The following is a 10420-nucleotide window of genomic DNA, read 5'->3' on the forward strand; positions in this document are numbered from 1 at the left end:
CTATGTGCGCTGAACAGGAGATGCACTCCTGCGACGTGATCATCCTTGTTGTACAAATTGCTTTATTAACACAACATACTGTAATATGCGGAAGCCCTGAAAGGCAAGAGAGAGAGAAAGAAAAAAAAAACATCCACTTGCCTTTCAAGACTTCTGCAGAAAGGTGTCAATACAAAGACAGAAAATAAAACAGAAAAAAAAAACTCAGCTTTGTAATTGAAATTCCAAATAGCACATCCTACCCTCCACTCCCTTTACGTGATCTGTGAGCACTGATGGTGCATTGTTTCACAGCAAATTACCAGACAATCTGGCTATGTAGAGCAGCTCCCTGTGTGTCAAAAACTGACAGGAAGAGTCAATATGTGATGAGCTGGGGGTGTAAATGTATTGTTTTTTCCCCCCCTCTGGTATCTGTTTGTCTTTCGCTGCAGGTACAGCTTTGAGCGTCTCTGCAAAGCAATTGGCCTATCACTGTTCCAAACTAAGGTACGGCTTTATCATCCCTCGGCAGATGAGCCCTGTCCTATTATAAATTCAAAGGATCATCAAGTCATTAAAGCTGCGTTTGGAGTCTAGACTCTGAATAGGCAGCCCTATCAATGCCCCCCCCCCCCCATACTCATTTCATTAGCCGGCCTCATCTTGTTATTATCATCAGCAGCTGATATCGTCTGCTGGAGATAACCGTTGTCATTTAACCACACTACAGCCCTTTGATTAAAGCGATCTATTAAGTAACGCTCTGCTGTCACTTTACAGTGAATCCATCTCTTCCTCTGAACACCAAAATGTGGGTAATTAGGAGGTGACACGATTTTAATGGAAAGTTATGCAGAACTTCCAATCAGCGGGCATAAAAGAAAAACGAAATCCCAAAGCAGCCCAAACAAATGAATCCGTTAATGCATCAGTCAGTCCACCTCTGCTCGCCTTGTCGTCTGCGCGACATGCGATGCCGCAGCCCCGCAGCTCGCCGCTCGCCGTGGAATGCCTATTGCCACATGAGATCTTCATAGTGTCTCGGCTCCCTCCTTCTGGAACGTGTGTTCCAGCTGTTACCACTCTGCGGAGTTGTGAGGTTATAATGAGCATGGAAGCAGCTGCTTCCTCCTACAGTAGAGGCCCCAGCCTCTCTAATCCTGATCATTAAGAAAGGAAAAGGGTGTGGGGAGCTCGTGGGGGGGGGGGCGCACAGAGAAGTGGGCCTCAGCACTCCAGGACAGGCTGCGTAGACTTGAGTTACTCGACCGTTTTATTAGTCGCACCAGCGGCAGGTAAGGAGCCTCATTGATCTGCCTAAAGTGTTAAAAAATAAATTAGCTTATGCAAGACAGCTGGAGCAAACACAGCAAAGATTTTCCGCCATTTTAGTTCCACCTATCGCTGTTCGGACCCACCATGTGTCACTTTGTGGTATAAAGGTTTAGCATAGGCTTTAAAGTAGTAAATCTTCCAAACTATTTACATTTTTCATAGAATTTCTACGGCTTATAATGCTTTCAGTCCAGTCCAAGGGAAACTTCTGGAGTGGCCATAATTTACTCCATTTGTGTGGAGCAGAATCCCCTCATGCTTCCCCCTCCCTCACCTGTTTCTGCATGCTGCAGGAAAGATAAGGTCTGCAATGAAGAAAAAAAAAGGTTGTAGTGACCATCACTCTTCATATGATGCCATTTATTTGCAAGTATGAACTATTTCACCAGCAAATATCAGATTTTTATACTCTTAGCATCTATAAAGATCAAGATAAAAAAAATTATTTATGTACAAAAAGCAGGTTGACATAAAACCTGATATTAAATTCAGTAGCTGTTTAGAGTTTAATAGCGGTGTAAGAACATACTGTGCCATATCGTGGCACTAGCAATATTTCTTGTGAAGCAACATCGGGTTGCTGTTTTTATTTAGGCCACTATGTTGAGCCAGGAAATGAAGGCTTTAAACTTGCCTCTTGAAAAGCATTGAAGAAGTTCTCACCACTATGTATGCTTGTTATGTGGCAGCATATATGGCACCCAGTAGGAAAAAGTAGACCCCTCTTTGTAAGCACTGTAACTGGTAAATGGATGGTATTGACTTGAAATTTAATCTCATTAGTTGTAATTTGATGTGGAATTTCACCCTGATTTTCAAGCTATCCTCAGCTGAAAACTGATTTGTTGGTTATTGTGATGAGTCCATGAACAAGGTGACTGGTTTTAAACAGACGGTCAGCATGGTCACCTATTCATTGTCATTCTCCACACGTGTGTCTAGTATGGGTCAGTGTGAGAGCCCCTGGTGTAAAAATACAGCGGTGTTGCTGTATTGCCACACAGATTCAGAAGAAAAATTTCTAACATAATGAGTTACTTTGATTTGAAAAACCTTGCAATTTTCCAATTGTAATGGTTAAGGAGTGATGGGCGGTGACCCTTTGATTTCCATGCCTTGAATGTCCTTTTTTTTTCTCCCCAACAGCCAAAATATCTTTTTTTCTGAAATAAGTATGAAGAAAAACATTTGTCCAGCAATGGCTGGCCAGAGCTGTGCAGTAATAGGTGGAGGAGGGGCAGCGATGTGTTACTGAACGCTTCACACAGCCAAAGAAAACTCTTGTCACCTCAGCCTTTTAAAGCTACTTGAAATTGACTTTTTGGAAGGCAGCCATTTAAAACCCCAGACCATCTTGATTCCGTTATCCAGTCCGGGTGTCTATGTATCAAAGTCCAAATAACTATAAATATGTTTTGGAATTTGATATTCCCTGTAATAATCAGTGAATGAAAACTTTTAATTTAGGGCTTCTAAATGTAGGAAAAACAAGTCCAAGTACAGATACTATTCCTCATTCAGTTACACTGTTTAATCAGCTGGAAAACCAATGTGGGTTTTAGTTATGTGTTTTATCTTTGATACCATTATTATGACCAATTTAATCAGTGTCACTGTATTTTAGCAGCAGTGGAAATAATTGTATTTTTACCACCGGTTATCACGCCATGATAATCAGATGCCTAGTCCAGCCCCTGCTCTGAGTTTAGCCCTTCCATCAATGTGTGACCTTGCTCAGTCAAAATAAAGACACAGAAGCCTGATGGATATGTATTCCCACAGCCTTAACATCAGTCTGCATAAACCCGACCCTTACACAGGAAATATGAGATGATGAAATATTTATATTTTGACCTTTCTCCGTAATGATTCCATGATTTAATTTTCTCTGGCTTTAAGTTAAAGTGCTGTGAGAATACAAAACAGTGTAAAGAGCTCAGCGGGAGAGCAGCGGATGATCTACAGAGACGCTGACATTTGCATTCGGCTTGTAAATACCAACAACTCTCCGGTAGTTTATTCATAGGCCCAGCCTTGCAAGTGCCTGCTTGATCACTCAGTGACACCCCGGTTGCAGAGTGCTGCAAAAGTATTCATACACCTTATGTAGATTTCTTACAACAACAAAAGCTGTGTTTAATTTATTGAGTCAAACGTAATAGCAGCGTTTTTTACAAACCTTAAAGTGAAGGTCCTTCAGAAATCCCTTAATCAGAGCCCTTCACAGGGAGATGGAAGCTTCTCGGAAATGGTGGGAAGGTGGAAGGTGGAAGAACGCGAGGAGAGTGGTGAGGACAGCAGAAGGGATCATTGGGGCTCCTCTTCCCTCCATTAAGGACCTTTCATCACAGCGATGTGTGTCCCGAGCCCGTAACATCATCAGGGACCCCACACACCCCCACCATGAACTGTTCTCCCTGCTGCCTTCTGGGAAGAGGTTCCGCAGCATCCGCTGTAGGTCCTCCAGGCTCTGTAAAAGCTTTTTTCCCTGCTACCATCAGACTGTTGAACTGCTGAAGCTAAACCTGGACTCTGTACCACATGAGTCCTGCACTGTTTACATCTCAATTGCTGTACTGTGAAATCACCGTGCACTTTATCCTGGAACTGTCCTGCAAAGTTCCTTTTTTTTATCCTGCAAAGTTACTTTACTATCCAGCAAGTTACTTTATATCCTGCAAAGTTACTGTATTTATCCTGCAAAGTTACTTTATTATCCTGCAAAGTTACTTTATTTTCCTGAAAAGTTACTTTACTATCCAGCAAGTTACTTTATATCCTGCAAAGTTACTGTATTTATCCTGCAAAGTTACTTTATTATCCTGCAAAGTTACTTTATTTTCCTGCAAAGTTACTTTATTATCCAGCAAGTTACTTTATATCCTGTAAAGTTACTGTATTTATCCTGCAAAGTTACTTTATTATCCTGCAAAGTTACTTTATTTTCCTGCAAAGTTACTTTATTATCCAGCAAGTTACTTTATATCCTGTAAAGTTACTGTATTTATCCTGCAAAGTTACATCATTATCCTGGAAAGTTAGTTTATTATCCTGCAAAGTTACTTTATTTTCCTGCAAAGTTATTTTATTATCCTGCAAAGTTACCTTATTATCCTGCAAAGTTACTTTATTTTCCTGCAAAGTTATTTTATTATCCTGCAAAGTTACTTTATTTTCCTGCAAAGTTATTTTATTATCCTGCAAAGTTACTTTATTTTCCTGCAAAGTTACTTTATTTTTCTGCAAAGTTATTTTATTATCCTGCAAAGTTACTTTATTCTGGAATCCACTGCAATTCACTGAAATTCTTAAGCTGTATGCAAATGAAATTTCGTTCTGTACGCACTCTGTGCATACAAAATGACAAAGTTTGTCTAAGTCTAAGTCTAAGAAAACATATCCACGTGTCAGAACGGCCCAGTCAAAGTCCAGACTTAAATGTTTTTGAGAATCTTTGGCAAAACGTGAAACGTGCTGTTCACAGACGTTCTTTGTGAACAGCATACTCGACTGAGCTGGAGTATATTTGGCAAAGAATGGACAAGAACGTAAGGCTGGGAGAGAATTGCAGCCGTAATGGCAGCAAAACGCATTTCCACCAAGTATCTTAGGATAACACAACGATGACACAAATTCATGAAACACCTTCTTTTTTTTTTATTTGGAGTAATTTTTCTTCCACCTCAAAATTTTGTGTTGGTCCAAGACACGAAATCCCATTAAAACACATTGAAGTTTGAAGTTGTAACGTGATAAAAACCGTGAATGGGACTTCCTGCTCTCTGTTCTGGTTTCACCCGTTAAAAACTTTTTAAGGGGAAACAGACAGAGCGGGACGAAGTTTACAACGGAGCGACATCTGATACGGGAGCTGTAAATCACAGCCCATGAGCGCGGCGTCATTTAGCTGAAATATATGCACGCGCATACCATGGAATGTACCGGTGTAAAGCTAATAGTGTTACATTCAGAATAACAAGCCCACTCAGCCTTGTCACGGTTTAGGCGACGTGAAACTGCACCCAGAGCTGTGACACTAATAAGACTATGTCTTTGGAGCAGTTTTATGTAGATTAGTAATATGCTAATTTGAAGCATGACCTCGCTGTTTGCCGGAGAAAATCAGTCTCCCTTTTTTTTTTTTTCTCTCTCTTCCTTCCTTTTTGATCTGCATATTAATGCCTTAAAGAATAGATGGGAGCCGAGACATGAAAGGGTTTAATAAAATCAGCAGGTAAAATGCAGTCTCATAATTAATCCCACAAAGAGGAAGACTTCCACAGACAATGGTCGCACCTCACATCCATAATTGGGCTCTTTATTGATATTCCGCAGCCCTCTCTCCCCGCACATCACCTGAAACAGTGATTAATCTCTCACTCCGGATGATAAAAAGAAGAAGGGGGGGGGGAGAAAAAATGGCGATGAGACGTGCTCAACTTCCTACAGCAACAACAAGTAGCGAGGAGCAGAATTCTGATTTATCTCGGCCCTCAGTCTTCCCCAGCCTCCCCCGGGCGACAGATAGAAACACAAACGGGGCGAAAATCACAAACCAAACTCATTTTTCAGCTGGAAACACAGACGTGGGTCCAGTTCTCGGGATCGGCCGGGGCTCTGTGTGCGCCCCCGCTCTGTCATTTTCCTCTGCTCCTCCTAACCTCTCTTGACACCTGGAGTCAGGGACCCCCCTCGAAATGTGTAATATTCAATCTTCCTGACAGCTCCGCTAATGACCAGAAGGAACCAAAACAGAGGTAATAGGTGAGCCTCAAAATTGCTTTCAAATTATCCCCGATAATGATTCCCGTCCAAGTAATAAACTCTGCGGCGAGTGCGCGTGTGCGCTTGTGTGCGGTGAGTGAGTGGCGGTGTGTTTATGTCAGGAGAATATAGAATGGCAGGGCTAATTATCAGCACTATTAAAGGTAAGTACATCCAGCTGCATCCCGGACAAGTCCTAATGAAGGACAGCAGACAAGCTGGACTCTTTCATCTGTCTTCTGTTGTTGCTTCGTACCCACGCCTGTGGATTTGCTCCCTGCTTTTGCTTTCCCTCTAATGCGACTGTTAGGAGAAAGTCTCGCACCTCGTGGGGAGAGTACTGTTCTTTTCTTTGATAATCATGTCAACATACAGAGCCAAAGCAATCTTTACATTTATTTTCTGCCACTAAATATGAATATTTGTGAGTTGACATCTGTTATTTATTTTTCATAAAAAAGACTTTGAAAAGTTAGACTCTCAGATTCTAAAGACTACCAGCTTGTTTGCTTTGTATGACATGAGAATGCATTCAGTTCCATTTTATGCGCAGTTTAAAATATTCCCTGAAACCCATTAAAAGGGGAATTAACAGAGGTACACTATAAAGTGGTGTTTTGGTGTGTATTGAATATTAGACATTAGCTTTATTTAAACTTTAATCAAGCGTTTTAGTTTGTACATCCAATGCTTGATAAACGGTCAATTCTTTCAAAATTGGCAACGTTTTTTTTTTAACAAAATTGTAAACATTTTAACTAGCATTTAAAGGTAGATTTTTCCGGAAATGTAAGTAAGAAAGGCCAAAGTCCCTTTTTGAATAACTGTGCAAGACCATCTTATCTGCTCTTGCTCTCCTCTGGGGGATCACGTGAAAGAATCTAATTTCTTTCTTCTGAGGATCTTCTCATAAACTTGTCAGACGGTTTTCTTCTTGCGACTCTCAGCCAGTTTCAAAGTATACGGCGAGAGCAGCGGAGCTACAATGAACAGCCAACTCCAAAAGTAACTGGATACATAAACACTAGAAGTGCGAATGCGCAGCAAGAGGAAACTAACTAGGAGCGTGCAAGCACATTGCGTTATGTGAGCGCGTCACAATGATTGGCATGTGGGAAAACCAATAGATAAGGTGACCCCCAGAACTCGAAGCCAAAAAAGATCGTCGACTATATCAAATGCAAAACCAACTACATTTGAAACTGGCTCCCAAAGTGGAGAAGTCTGACAGCTATGAAGGTACGTCGTCATCTTCACATCCCTATCCACATAACTGCCAACAAACTGCTGTGTTTGGGCATGCAAGCCACAGTAGACCTACGCTAACGTGCATACGCTAACTGCGCTAACTCAAACAACAACAATGACAGACTTCAGAGTTGCTGTTGGTTTGCAAATGTGAATTAATATAAACAACAACTTAGTTAAGCAACAACTTGTCTTTTGACTTGTGGTTTATTTTCTGGGTCAGAGCAAGAATTAATGTTTGACTCCAGTTTTAGGTAACTTAGAGACAAATGCTAAACTCAAACTTGCTAGCAAGTTGAACTTGGACGTGAACGGCACATTTGAAGTTGTAGTTGGTAATCCTGTTCAGAAACAGTTTTTGTTATACCGGGTAAAAATGGTCCTTCCATCCTGAAAGTAGTCAATACATTATGTATTCAGAAAAAGGAGGTTAAAAAAATCTGTGAGAGCTGCAGGCCTGTAAATGCTCTAACCAATCCTGTGATTTTGGCAGGAATTGGTCAGAGGCTTCAGGGGTATTACTTTATCTATTTCTTTTAGTTTTTCCTACATGCCGCTCATTGTGACATGCTCACATAGTGCTCACGTTCCTTGTTAGTTTCTGGTTGATGGCTGCGAATGTACACTTTTAGCATTTCTGTATCCTGTTAGCTTCGGTGTTAGCCGTTTATTGTAGCTCCGCTGCTCTCTTCGTATACTTTAAACATGGCTGAGAGTCGCAAGAAGCAAACTGTGCACAAGTTTATAAGAAGAAGAAGAGGAAGGCTTCAGTAGAAAGAAACAAGACCAGAGTGAAAGAGCAGGTTACAGAGTCACTCAAAAAGGGACTTGGGGAAACTTCTGGAAAAATCGGCAACTCTACAATTAAACTGTAGCTGTCAGGTGGAAATTTGAGTTCAATTTGAAGGTATTTCAAAGTTTTTTGTTAAAATGGCAGCATAACACAGAATATATATATATATATATATATATATATACATATATATTTACATATATATATATATATATATATATATATATATATACATATATACATATATATTTCCTTTTTGTTTAGTAACTACAGTTCTGAAAATTGGGTGGAATTTAACAGATTTATATGTGTGTGTTTAATCTGTTAAACTTACGTACTGTCTGCTCAGAAATAAAATGTGTGCAGGGTGTTACATCAGTTTTTATTGTTCCCATACCGTGCACTCAAAGAAAGTCATGGACCATAATTGAAACGTTATGGAGAAACAGAAAAGTGGGCTTGCTTGCAGAGGGATCCTGTCATACAGGAGCCACCTCTGCTGCTTCCTTCTGCTCATGCTAGAGGACCAAGTCTAGCTAACATGCGTGCCAGGACTCCTGTCATAGATAAACTCGTTTCAGGATTTTATTGCATTCCATTCAGTATGACTAGCTCAGAAATCTTCCATATTAGTGGTTCTTGATATTTTTGCCACTTTTAGTGCTAGGTCACCTTTTTCCTCTGTCGTGATGTCCTTCCCCCATTCTTTGAGACAGAGTGCTCCTGACAAAAAAATATATATACTGTAAGTAATAGGCAAAGCTATCAAACTTTTAAAAATGGCTGATGCAGTCATTTTCTGAGTTTTCAATAAACAAAGGCACCAACCTGCCACGTCCGTGGAGAGATCGATGATTCCACACCTCCATAACCAGAGCAAAATGCCAGCTCAGAAACCGCCTGCCAGATCTGGACAGTCTACTTGTTTTTTTTTTTCTTTTTCTTTTTTTCCTTTTGTGGCTCCGTGACATTCTGGGAACACTGCAAGTGGTTTTCATCTGGGTCGTTTTTGCATAGCTTGGCATGGGGATTTTTTCTATTTCCTTACTCAGGCAGCAGATTTTGTGCACAGAAAAGAACTTTTGTACTGCACATGATAAAACACCACATTCCCCTCTTTAATTGCTGTAACATAAGGAAGTCATGGTTTAACCCACGATGTTCTGCTGCGTAAAGACTGCAGATCCTTGTCATACATCTTCTTGCAAAGCACGTTCAATGCCAAAAAAACGCGAAGAAACGCTCTCACTCGTACGACGGTCCTGGACCACAGCTCTGTGTATTTCAGCACTCCGCGGCAGCGCTGTATGCCAACGTGCAATATATCAGGCTCTATTTCTCCTCTAATGCATGTAACATAGCAGTTTGTACATTTCTAATCAGTGCTGCGTAAATACATCACTGTCAACATGCAGCACTCCACTGACTTGTTTCTTCTCTCAAATTACAGCTGTTGGAAGTGCTCTTAATTTTCCACAGCTTGCGAGTTACGGATGATATAAAATATTTAAAAAGGAGCAAAGGAGCAACTGTAGAAAGCGTCTCACAATCAAGCTAAGTATGCGGTGGTCTGTACTTAACTAAATGAGAACAGAGCTGTGCAAAGACCACGGTTTGACCTCCACACTCCGCATTTATTTTCCCAACATATGTTGGCTATTTCGCCCGGCTCTGGACTGTGAAACTGAGACAGGAGGGAGAGAGGTCTGTGGTGCCTGTGAGCATGATCTAACTGGCTGTGAATACGGAGGGGGATCGGAGCAGCGGTTAGCCGGCGGGGTGGAACTTTTGAAAACCGAATGACATGTTTGCCTGATCCGATGCAGATTTTTTTTTTCTGAGCTGAGCCGTAGGAGCTGGGTAACCTCGAGCCTTCGGGGGCTGCGAACCTCGAATCGTTCCTGAAGGTTCACGAGCAGGTTTGGACCCGGCTTGGTGTAATTGCACCACCGAATCCCCGCCGGCATTAACGCCGGTGAGGTGCAGCTGCTCTACTGTGTCAGATATTAGCTGACAAGGTGACACGGTGGCCACCTGAGAGGTGAGGCCTCTGCAGTCTGTTGTCTAGGCAGAGTGGCAGCTATGTCCCCGCTCTGCTCTGCTCTATTCCCAAACCCTCCAGCTTTGCCTTCAAGCCAGCACCAGTAGACTAGTCAGTCTGGATGTGCATATAAAAGGGGGGACAGGGGTATTTCTCCCCATACTGATTTCCTCTGTTTTTTGTGTTGATTTTTAATTGTTTTCTTTTGTTTTGTGTTGTTGTTGTTTTTTTTTGTCACATTTAGATGTTTCAAATCA

This window comes from Fundulus heteroclitus, unplaced genomic scaffold (genome assembly GCF_011125445.2).
Source record: "Fundulus heteroclitus isolate FHET01 unplaced genomic scaffold, MU-UCD_Fhet_4.1 scaffold_516, whole genome shotgun sequence".
NCBI lineage: Eukaryota > Metazoa > Chordata > Actinopteri > Cyprinodontiformes > Fundulidae > Fundulus > Fundulus heteroclitus.